The sequence below is a fragment of the Equus caballus genome, chromosome 3 (genome assembly GCF_041296265.1).
Source record: "Equus caballus isolate H_3958 breed thoroughbred chromosome 3, TB-T2T, whole genome shotgun sequence".
Classification (NCBI taxonomy): domain Eukaryota; kingdom Metazoa; phylum Chordata; class Mammalia; order Perissodactyla; family Equidae; genus Equus; species Equus caballus.
Genome location: NC_091686.1, coordinates 65,292,973 through 65,305,186, shown reverse-complemented (window position 1 = coordinate 65,305,186; position 12,214 = coordinate 65,292,973). Strand labels below are relative to the sequence as shown.

The following is a 12,214-nucleotide window of genomic DNA, read 5'->3' as shown; positions in this document are numbered from 1 at the left end:
AGGAAAATTGGCCCTGAGCTAACATCTGTGCCCGTCTTCCTCTATTTTATGTGGGATGCTGCCACAGCTTGGCTTGATAAGCGGCACACATGTCATTGCCTGGGATCTGGCCAGCAAATCCCAGGCCGCCAATGCAGGAGCATGTGACCTTAACCTCTGCACCACCAGGCAGCCCCAAGCCAATGTTTTTAATAATGTTTTCAGTGGGATCTGTCAGCGAAAGAATCAGAAATTTATGCATAAAATAGAAAACTCTGCATAGGTAATTTTAAATTGTTAATGCCAGAGGTCTCCTATAGTGAGAAACAGCTGTAGTACTCATTACAGTTAAAAAATGTACTTAAAATACCCCTATTTTTATCTAATTTTTTTCATCTACTATTTTATTTGGGTGCCTACATAAGTGTAAGTGTGCAGAACACAAATACCTTGTAACTTACGAATTATCTGTATTTTTATTTGATATGATAGTGGCTTTAAACATTAAACTCTACTCTTTCCTATTACTGAGTGAATTTAGAACATATTAATACGGGTTCATGGCAGATATTGCTGAGAGACTACTCTAGTCATTCCCTCCTCACTGTTTGCTGGCAGAGTTTGGGTATCAATTCCTCCTCACAGGACAAGGGATAAATCCTGATTAGTTTCAATCATTAATGATAAGCCCTTTCTCAGTGCCAGCAGTTGGTCTGGAGTGGTCATGAGACCCAATTCTAGACAGATTAAAAAAAGGAGATATTTGACAGGTTATTTTTGGAAAAGGTTTCTTCAAAGATTCAAGGAATCATACAGAGTGAAGTGGAATCTTATCTTTTGCTGAACATCTCCTTGTCTGGATGTGACACCTGATTATGTTTTTCAAAAATGAATTATAATTTAAGAGCAGAAAGATTGGAATAACCTGTACCTAAATGATGTTACTGAGTCACTGAACCAACCAACCTAGCCATTCCACTTCTCGACTATTTCTTTTGTGAAAGACTAAATTTATTTTTAAGCCCGTTGACTTAGGATGCCCTGTTAGTAATAACTGAAGACACAAAGTTCCACTTTTGTAGGAGTCATGCAACTGAGATATGGACTTTAGGTAAATCATTTATTTTGAGGTAGTGATATGGAGGTTTATCTTACTTTATGATTAGTTTGCATGGTTTCTCTTTTCTCATCTAATTACTTTCAATCTATTGGTTTCTTTATATATTTAAATATGTCTTGTAGAAGACATATAGTTGGCTCTTGCTTTTTTATAATTTACTTGGATAGTTTCTGCCTTACTTTCTGTAAGTTTTATCTTACTTTCTGTAAATTTTAATATAAATAGTTTGAGCATTAGAAATCAACTTGAAACAAATGTGTATGCTTCCTTGAATTGTTACATAATTGACCTAAGAAATTAAACTTTGAAACTGACATATTGTCAGTATACCTCCCTTTTTATCATGAGTGACATAAATTTTGTTGGGTTAATTTATATTATTCATGGATCACTGCTCCCATATTAGTTGACAATATTTGGTGTGAAGTAAGGATCTACTTTTGTTTGCTTTCAAACGATTAGCCTGATACCCTATAGTACTTGAATAATTTACCTCTTTACCACTGATATGAAATGCCGTATTTTTTCACGCATTAAAATCACTCCTGGCTCCTCTTAAAAACAAATAAATAAAAGTAAAGATATAATAATAACTAAACTAAGATTTGAGCTGTTGCCCAAAAGATGGTGCTTAAAATTTGATTCCAACTACATTAATTCCTTGTCAAAACAAAAATATCCACACTCTTTGCAGAAATATATAACAGAATACAGAGTTTCCAGGGTATGACAGTCACACCATCCAGGTTACAGTCTAAAATTACTCGACATACTTGACACAGGAAGCAGGAATTTGTGACCCAATCTCAAGAGAAAAGACAATCAGCAAAGACCAACCCTGAGATAACCCAGAGGTTAGAATTAGCACAAAAAGATTTTAAACTATCATATTATTATTATATATAATAATATAACATAATATATAGTATATATTATAATAATATAATATATAATTTATATTCTATATTATTATATCTATGCTCAGTGAGGTAAAGGAAAATGTTCATTAATAAAGGCTCTTAATGAGCAAAAATATAGGAAATTTCAGCAGATAAATAGAAACAAACATTAAAAGGAAACAAATGAAAATTATAAAACTAAAAAATACAGTATCTGAAATGAAAAATATACTGAATGGATTTAAAAGCAAAACAGATGATGAAGGAAAGAGTCAGTGAACTTGAAAATAAATCAATAATTATCCAAATTGAAGAACAGAAAAAAAATAATAAAGATTTAATAAATTACACAGCATTGTAATCCCTAGACTATCAATTAAAAAATGCAAAAAGCTATAACTACACAGTCAATTCTGAAGTTAAAGTAGAACTTTTTAAAATACTCCATAATCCAAAAGAAGGCAGGAAAGGAAGGACAGCGAAACAAAGAACAGAGGAGACCATGAGAAAACCAATAACATGGTGGCCCTATAACTCAAACCTGTGAATAATTACGATATATTTTAATGGCCAAAATACTCCAATTTAAAGGCAGAAACTATCCAAGTAAATTATAAAAAAGCAAGAGCCAACTATATGTCTTCTACAAGACATATTTAAATATATAAAGAAACCAATAGATTGAAAGTAATTAGATGAGAAAAGAGAAACCATGCAAACTAATCATAAAGCTAGAGCAGCTGTATTAGTATCAGATGAAATAGACTTCCAGATGAAAAGTCTTCCCACAGATAAAGAGAGACGTTTCAGAAAGACGAACGTGTCCATTCATCAGCAAGATAGAACAATCGTAAATATGTATGTACCTAATAAAGAGAACTGCAATACACACAAAGCAAATTGAACAAATTTAAGAGAGAACAACACAAATTCATGATCATAACATTTCTCCCTCATCAAATGACAGAAAAGTTAGACAAAAAACATCTCATCAAGGACATACATAATTTGAACACTATCAACCACCTGGACCTAACTGATATTTACAGAAAATTACAGCTAACAATAGAAGAACACAATTTTTCAATTACACATATTATACACACCAAGATAGACTATATGGATGGCCATAAAACAAGTCTCATTAAAATTAAAAGGATTAAAACCATACAGATTATGTTCTTTGACAATGGAATTAAATTAGAAATTAATAACAATAAGATACTTAGGAAAACCCCAAACATTTGGAAATTATATTATACCTGGGTCAAAAAAAGAAATCATAAGGAAAATTAGAAGATATTTTAAACTGAATGATAGTGAAACATATCAAAATTGCGATATATCGAAAGAAGTGACTAGAAGAAAATTTACAGCTTTAAATGCTTTTATTAGAAAAGAAAAATGGTCTAAAATCAACACCTCAGTTTCCACTTTAAAGAGCTAAAGAAAGAGCAACATATACCAAAAGTAAGGAAACGTAAGGAAATGATAAAGGCAAAAGTAGAAATCAACAACACAGACAAACAAATGAGAAAATTAACAAGGCAAGTGGCAACCAAATTGATAAATCCCTAGCTAATCTAATCCAGAAAAAAAGTGAGAACACAAATTACCTATGTCAGGAAGACTCTACAGATCCTATAAATATTAAAAGAATAATAAGAGAATATTATGAACGTTACACCAAAAAAATTCAACAATATAGATGAAATGGGCACTTCCTTGAAAAATACAATTCACCCAAATATCTACAATTAACATCATAGCTCATGGTGAAAAATTGAACTTTCCCTCCTAACGTGGGATCAAGGCAAGGATATCCACTGTAACCACCTCTATTTTAGATGGTACTGGAGCTCCTAGACTTTGCCATAAGGTAAAATGAAGACACAAAAGGCTAAAGTTTGCAAAGGAAGAAGTAGAACTATCTCTATTGCATATGACAAAATTTCTTACCAAAAAAGAAAACCTAAGCAATCTACTAATGACTAGAACTAATTGTTAGAACTAATAAATGAATTTAACAGGGTTTCAGAATACATGGTAAATATTCAAAAACTTATATTCTCAAATATTAGCAGTGAACAATTGAAAATTAAACTAGAACTACATAGTAGATAAATAAGTCCTGGAGATCTAATGCACAGGATAGCGATTATAGACAACAGTACTGTATTATAAACACCAAACTTGCTAAGAGACTAGATCGTAATTATTCGTGCCACAAAAAAGAAATGATGATTATGTGACATGACAGAGGTGTTTGCTAACACTACAATGGCAATTCTATCGCAATATATAAGTGTATCAAATGAACGTGTTGTGTTGTACAACTTAAACTTATACAATGTTACATGTCAATTATATCTCAATTTTTTTAAAAAAATAAAATTGAACTTATAATTTATAATTGTGTAAAAATACAAAATATTTGGGAATAAACATAGCCAAAGACATGCAAGACCTCTATACTTATAACTATAAAACACTATTGAGACAATTAAAGAAGTTTAAATAAATGAAAAGATGTCAATTCTCCCCAAACTGATGATAAATTCAATGTAATACAATTATAATCCCCAGAGATGTTTTTTTTAATTGACAAACTTGTTCTAAAATTTATATGGAAATTTAAAGAATCTAGAATACCTAAAGCATTTTGGAAAATAATAAGAAATTTGGAGTACTTATAGTACTTGACTTCAAGATTTACTATAAAATTAGACTAATCAAGAAAGTGTGGTCCTAGCTTAAGGATCAACAAATAGAGCTATGGAACAGAACAGAGCCCAGAAATAGGCTGGCACTTATACTGTTATTTGGGCTGGGGGGAGGCATTAAAACAATTAAATAAGGGAAAAAGTTCTTTCAACAAATAATGCTGTAATACCGAATGTCCATATTTGCAAAAACGAATCTGGCCCCTTGTTCTCTACCATACACAGTTAATTTTAAATGCATCATAGATCTAAACATAAAAGCTAGGGGGCTGACCCTGTGGCCTAGTGGTTAAGTTTGCATGCTCCACTTCGATGGTCCGGGGTTTGGTTCCTAGGTGTGGAGGACCTAAATCACTCATCAGCAGCCATGCTGTGGTGGTGTCCCACATACAAAAGAGGGGAAGACTGGCACAGATGTCAGCTCAGGACTCCTCCTCAACAAAACAAACAAAAACTATAAAAGCTAAAATCATAAAGTTTTTAGAGGAAAACATAAGAGAGTATCTTTGTGACATGGGGGTATGCAAAGTTTCATGAAACTGGTCATAAAAAGCAATAAACAAAAATTTAACTTCATCAAAATTAAAAACTTCTGCTCATCACAAACTATCATTAAGATAACGAATATGCAAGCCACAGCTTGGAAGAAAATATTCGCAAATCATATGTCTAACAAAGGACTAGTATCCAGAAAATATAAGAAACTCTACAACATGAAAAAAAGACAAACAACTAATTTTTTTTTTTTGGAGGAAGATTAGCCTTGAGCTAACTACTGCCAGTCCTCCTCTTTTTGTTGAGGAAGACTGGCCCTGAGCTAACATCCATGCCCATCTTCCTCTACTTTATACGTGGGATGCCTACCACAGCATGGCTTTTGCCAAGCGGTGCCATGTCCACACCCGGGATCCAAACCAGCAAACCCCAGGCCGCCGAGAGGCAGAATGTGCTAACTTAACCACTGTGCCACTGGGCCAGCCCCAAACAACTAATTTTTTAAACGGGCGAAAGATTTGAACAAATACTTCACCAAAGAATATACACACGTTTTCATATGAAAAAGTGCTCACCATCGTTAATCAGGGAAACGCAAATTTAAACCACCACAAGTGATCACTACACTTGCACCAGAAGGGCTAAAATTAGAAAGACTGACAATTCCAAATGTTGAGAAGTATACAGAGCAACCAGAACTCTAACACGCTGTTGATGGGAGTGTGAAATATATAACCACTTTAGGAGAAATACTTGGCAGTTTCTTCTAAAACTAAACATATATCTACCCTTTGTCCCAGCAATTCCAATCATAGGTATTTACCCACAAGACATGAAAACATAGGCCCACAAAAAGACGTATAAGAATGTCCATAACAGCTTTACTCATTATAACCCCAAACTGGACACAGCCCAGATGCCCACCAATAGGAGAACAAACAAGTTGGTGTATTCATACAACGGAACAATACTCAGTAATAGAAGACATGAACTACTGATACAAGCAACAACGGGAATGCATCTCAAAAATATGCTGTGTGATAGCAGCCTTTCACAAGAGTACCTACTGTGTGATTCCATTTGCAAATCAAATGTATGGTGGAAAAAAATGGAAACTGTGATTGTCCCTGGCACAGGCAGGAACAGCGGCTGCGTGGGAAGGAGCATGGGGAGCTCTCTGGGGTGACGGTCTTGTTATACACCTTGATAGGAGTCTGAGTTACACAGGCATATGCATTTGTTAAAATTCAGCAAATACACACTTAAGATTTGTGCATTTTACTACATGTAAACTTTATATGAAAAGATAGAAAACTGTAAACATGTATCTCTCTCTTATTTATGATATGTATGTTGAAGTATTGGGAAGAAAGAAAGTATTTGAAACACCTCAAAAATTAGGTAGATTCATGGATAGACAGAGAAACAGATTAATGGGTAGATTGTGATAAAGTAAAGAAAACCTTAATGGCAAAATCTAGGTGGTGAATATACAAGGGATCATTATAAAATTCTTTCAACTTTGCTGCAGATTTGGAAAATGTTTATAGTAAAATATTAGGTGGAAACAGTGCATATACTCAAGATTTGTGCATTTCACTGCATTTAAATTTTACATCAAAAGAAAAAAACGAAATAAATATTGAACTCTAGTTAACAACAGACATGCTAAAGAATTTACGGGGTGTCTGAAATGCATCAAAAATTTAAATGGATTGATAGAGAGGTAAGGGGATAGATAGAATGGCTAGATTAGTGACAATACAAAAATAGTGAAATGTTACTGGTAGAATCCAGGTAGTTGGTATATGTTTTTGCTGTAAAATTCTTTTATTTTTGTTGCATGTTTGAAAATTTTCAAAATAAATTGTTAGGGAAAAAAAAACTCAGTGAGGGCAAGGTCCTCTATTACTAAACAGAGGAATTAAAAATAGTTACTGGGGACAATTAACAGCCTGCTTCAGTGGATAAGATTTACCTGCTCCCTCCCATCCCACCTTGCCTGTGAGTTAAATTCCATCCTTAGAGAGGCATTCTTTTAACATAGACTTTGACCCTTGTTGAAATTCAGATAGCTTGATCATTCCTTGTCGTCTCGTTTGCCTTCTTTTCCCTGAACGTCCCCAGCGCTCTGTATTACTGTTTTCTCCCTAAGTGATCGCCTTCATTCCATGACAATCACTACCAGCATGCCTCTGGCTCCCACGCCCAGCACTGCCCTCTGTCTTACAGCTGCATTTGAAGACAGCCAGTTTATTCACACATAGAACTCGGAACTATACGGCTGCCACCTCAAAGCCAGTATGTTCAAAACCAAAACTATCTTCCCTCCTAAACTCATTTCACTTCCTTTCTCTATTTTTGTTATTAGTGCTACCATTCTTCCCAGGGCACAGATTTATCTCGTTCACTCATTCATTCAGTCAACAAATAGTTGTCTTACTTTGAAATGCTTCTGCTAGAAGGTGTTGAACAAAACAGACACGATCTTTGTTTTTGTGAAGCTTATAGTTTGTTACTATTTATTTGTTCCTTCTCTCTTTTTACCTTTCCAGGTTTAATGAATAGATGAGTAATATTCATTTTATCTTGATGGCTTCCAGGCCCACTCCCCTCCCTCAGCATCACTCTGAGCTGTGCCAGAGTTCCAGGGGCTTAGGCAGTGCTAAGGCCTGGGGGCAAGGGGAGGGCACCATCAAGTAATTGTCACCCAGGTTATCACTGGGACATCCATCCATCAGTCCTATTTATATGGCCTCTTCAGGCCCAGTGGCTTAATGCTTCTGTGCCCTATTTGGAGCATTCAGATCTTTTCGGAGGCAGCCTCTGTTCCCAGTTTACATATCCCAGTTCACCTGGGACAGTCCTGGCCTATGCCTATTGTGCCAGCGTAACTATCAATAGCGCCCCCTTTCACTGTCAGGTGTGTCCTGATTTGGTTAATAAATTAGGAGAGGGTGGTTGTCCTCTCCTAAACCACACACAGCCATTTCTAATCTGAGCACTTACTGCTTTTTCTTTTTAGTGCTTTATAGTGGTTATTATTATTTTTTTATGGAGGTAACATTGGTTTATAACATATAAATTTCAGGTGTACATCATTATATTTCAATTTCTGTGTAGACTACATCATGTTGACCACCCAAAAGCTAATTACCATCGGTCAGTGTACATATGTGCGCTTTTACTCCTTTCACCTTCCCCCTTTCCCCCTTTGGTAACCACCAATCTAATCTCTATATCTATGTGTTTGTTTGTTGTTGTTTTTATCTTTGATATATAAGTGAAATCATACAATATTTGCCTTTCTCCATCTGCCTTATTTTGCTTAGCATAATACCCTCAAGGTCCATCCATGTTGTTGCAAATGGCAAGATTTCATCTTTTTATGGCTGAGTAGTATTCCATTGTTTATATACATCATATCTTCTTTATCCATTCATTCCTTGATGGGCACTTATGTTGTTTCCAAGTCTTGGTTATTGTGAATAATGCTGCAATGAACATAGGTGTGCAAATACCTTTTCCAATTAGTGTTTTTGTGTTCTTTGAATAAATACACAGCAGTGGAATAGCTGGATCATATGGTAGTTCTATTCTTAATTTTTTGAGGAATTTCCATACTTTTTTCCATAGTAACACAGGCAGTATGCTCTTCAACATGTCTTATCAGTATCTTTTTGAATACCACGTCTTCTCAGGCAAGAAAAACAAAAGAAAAATAAACAAATGGGACCACATCAAACTAAAAGCTTCTGTACAGCAAAGGAAACCATCAACAAAATGAAAAGACAACCTACCAAATGGGAGAAGATATTTGCAAACCATATATCTGATAAGGGGTTAATATCCAAAACATATACAGAATTCATACAACTCAATAACATAAAAAACAAACAACTCGAATAAAAAATAGGCAAAAGATCTGAACAAACATTTTTTTCAAAGAGGACATACAGATGGCCGACAGGAACATAAAAAGATGTTCAACATCACTAATTATTAGGGAAATGCAAATCAAAACTACAATGAGAAATCACTTGCTACTTCTTAACACAGACCAGCAGAGCCCCTGTGTTTCCAGAATGTTTGTTTAATCTAGGGGGTTAGGAACCAACACTCCTCCTCTGCTTGTCCTAGGGATTGCCTGTCCTAGGACATGTCCTTTTCCCACGACAAAACCCGAACAGAGTTGCAGCCTCCTTCTGGTCTCCCCAGTCAGCCACATCCCTTGCCTTAGATGGGGGGAGGAAAAGAACAGAGGAAAAAGACCGTTGACTTACCATCTCAAAATGCTATCCCAGATTTAGCACCCGTTATTCATATATGTGCTTTATTCCTCTAACGACTAAAAGCTCTTCAGGGACTAAGATTTATCTTATTCCATTTTGTACCCATACTCCCTACTCCTCTTTCCCATATAGGAAACAAGGCCTTGAAAATTTTCAAACATAGAACAAAAATAAAGAATTTTACAGTGAAAACACATATACTATGTAGATTCTACTACTACTATCTTACTATTAGTGTTTTATCACTGATCTATCCATTCTGTCTCTCCAACTACCTATCAAGGTGCAGGGTGATCTCATTACGTGCTTGTTCATATAAATGTTATTAGTCACTTGCGCCTTAGTCTGAATGAGTTACACTTCTTTTTCCAAGTACAGATCTAGACCGAGAGGAAGAAGGCAGTTAGGTATCTAACAGAGTAGAAAGATCTAGGGGGGAAAATGTAGACAACCCACGATGGCAAAAATAAACTTCAATCCATTCACATTTGTTCAACTGAATGCGGCCCCATGTCTTCACTTTCTCACGGAATCTCTTTACAAAGATACGAGAGCTCCCGGGCTGGCCCCGTGGCCGAGTGGTTAAGTTCGCGCGCTCTGCTGCAGGCGGCCCAGTGTTTCGTCAGTTCGAATCCTGGCGGGACATGGCACTGCTCGTCAAGTCACGCTGAGGCAGCGTCCCACATGCCACAACTAGAAGGACCCACAACGAAGAATATACAACCAACTACGTACCAGGGGGGGCTTTGGGGAAAAAAAATAAAAAATCTTAAAAAAAATAAAAGAAATTTAAAAAAAAAAAGATACTAGAGCTCAGTTTCCCCCTTTCTGTTCACTCACAGCCTCTCCGCACCATGAGCAACCGTGCCTGTGCCACCTGCTCCAGAATTCAGACGGGCAATCGGCCCAACCCCTGTGGAACCGAGGCAAACACAAAACACCAGCCAGACTTTTAGGATGCCCTGCTTTCAACCGCCTCAAGAACATAACAGTGAAAATAAAAGATTCCCCGTCGTCCCCCAAAAGCCCTCTCAGGCTCCTAGTCATTCAAGTCCGGAAGCGAATGCTCCGCAATATCTGAAGACTTCAGGCTCTCCCCGGGAAATAAATTTCTCATCTCAAAATATCTCTACTATCTATTTACAGAACTATAATTAAAACCGGTTTTGTAGGGGGCCCTCCACGGCCGAGTGGTTAAGTTCGCGTGCTCTGCTTTGGCGGCCCAGGGTTCCCGTTGGGATCCTGGTCATGGACCTACACACTGCTCATCAAGGCATGCTGAGGAGGGGTCCCACATAGAAGAACTAGAATGATCTACAACTGGGACATACAACTATGTACTGGGGCCTTGGGGAGAAGGAAACAAAAAAGAGGAAGATTGGCAACAGATGTTAGCTCTGGGCCAATCTTAAAAAAACAAACAAAAAACCGGTTTTGTAGCCAGATAGCCTATATTCAAAGCCAGATTCACTAGGTGACCTTATGCAAGCTACTCCATCATCCCATGTGTTAGTGTGATCATCTGTAAAGTGGTGGGATATCTCATAGGGTTATCCATAGGATCAGATGACTTATATATATAAAGTATATATGTATACTTATATACATACACACACACCATCTATATATTTATAGTTATGTATCATAAGCCCTTTGTCAATGGACGCTGCTCTCATTACATTTGCCAGGAGTACTCTAGGTGGGAGGGACACAGCAGTGAACAAAACAGACACCGTTCGCCCCTGCCCTCCTCCAGGTGCTTACAGCCTTCCAAACGAAAAAATAAGAAACATTAAATAAATAATGGTAACAACATTGACAAACTCCCCGGCACGGACGGCCCTGTGTGAGCACGTCTACAACGTCTACATTACCACCCACCACAGTTTTGTAATTCTCTCCCCAAAGCCCATCTCCTCCCAGGCCTGGGGGTAGCCCCGGGCACAGAGCCCAGCTGTGTTCCTGACCTTTGTGCCCTTGTCGCCTGGCACTGGGCAGGCCCCCGGCCCTCGGACTGTCCTCCACCGGAGCGAGGGCTGTGTGGGCCGCACTGACAAGGGATGGGGTGGTCAATCCTAAGTGCCTGGTCAGATCCGTGGGGCTCCGTCCGCTCCGCTGGGCCCAGCCTCCCCCAGGTGCCCCTCCTCAGGCAGCAGCCAATCGCCTGCTCCCGCCTTGACCCCCTCCCCTCTCTCCTCGGCTTACTCTCAGGATTCCAAAAGGTGAAGACGCGGCTAATCAAGGTCTCAAACCTTGCTTTTCTAACTTGCCCTCCTTTCCTCCCCGGGCTGTATTTACATGAAATCCCAGGCCGGCCTGGTCGCCGCCGCTGGCGCGGTCTGCCTCCGAGTCCCCAGCTGTGAGTTCCCCCCCGCCCCCCCCCGATTTGGCAGCTTCCCCAGGGCGTTCGCATTATCTCAAAGGGGAAACATTCGCTGTTAATTACGTTTCCTTTTAACAGTAAGCGTCTGCCAGGCGGCGCTTCTTTGAGGAGGAGGGAGAGGAGGGCGGACCCTCCACCGCGGGGCGCCGTGCGCCGTGAGGATGGAGCATCGCTGCCGCCGGGAGAGAGCGAGCGTGCGCGACTTTCGGGGTCTGCCCACCTCCGCCCCAACCCACGAACTCCGCAGACAGCTCAGGAGATTGCTGTGAGAACAAGAAAAAACCGTCCTGGAGACCAAGGGTGCCCCTACCAGATGGATTCGG

General features: G+C 38.3%; 1 long non-coding RNA gene across 1 annotated transcript in view; it reads right to left on the bottom strand.

Annotated features, from left to right (window-relative positions):
• Positions 1-11,631, bottom strand: part of LOC138923629 (uncharacterized) — a 66,838-nt gene extending 55,207 nt beyond the window's left edge. Inside the window, exon 1 of the long non-coding RNA XR_011437518.1 lies at positions 11,476-11,631. This is a non-coding gene — a long non-coding RNA (uncharacterized lncRNA). The remainder of the gene's footprint in view (positions 1-11,475) is intronic.
• Positions 11,632-12,214: the final 583 nt, after the last annotated feature.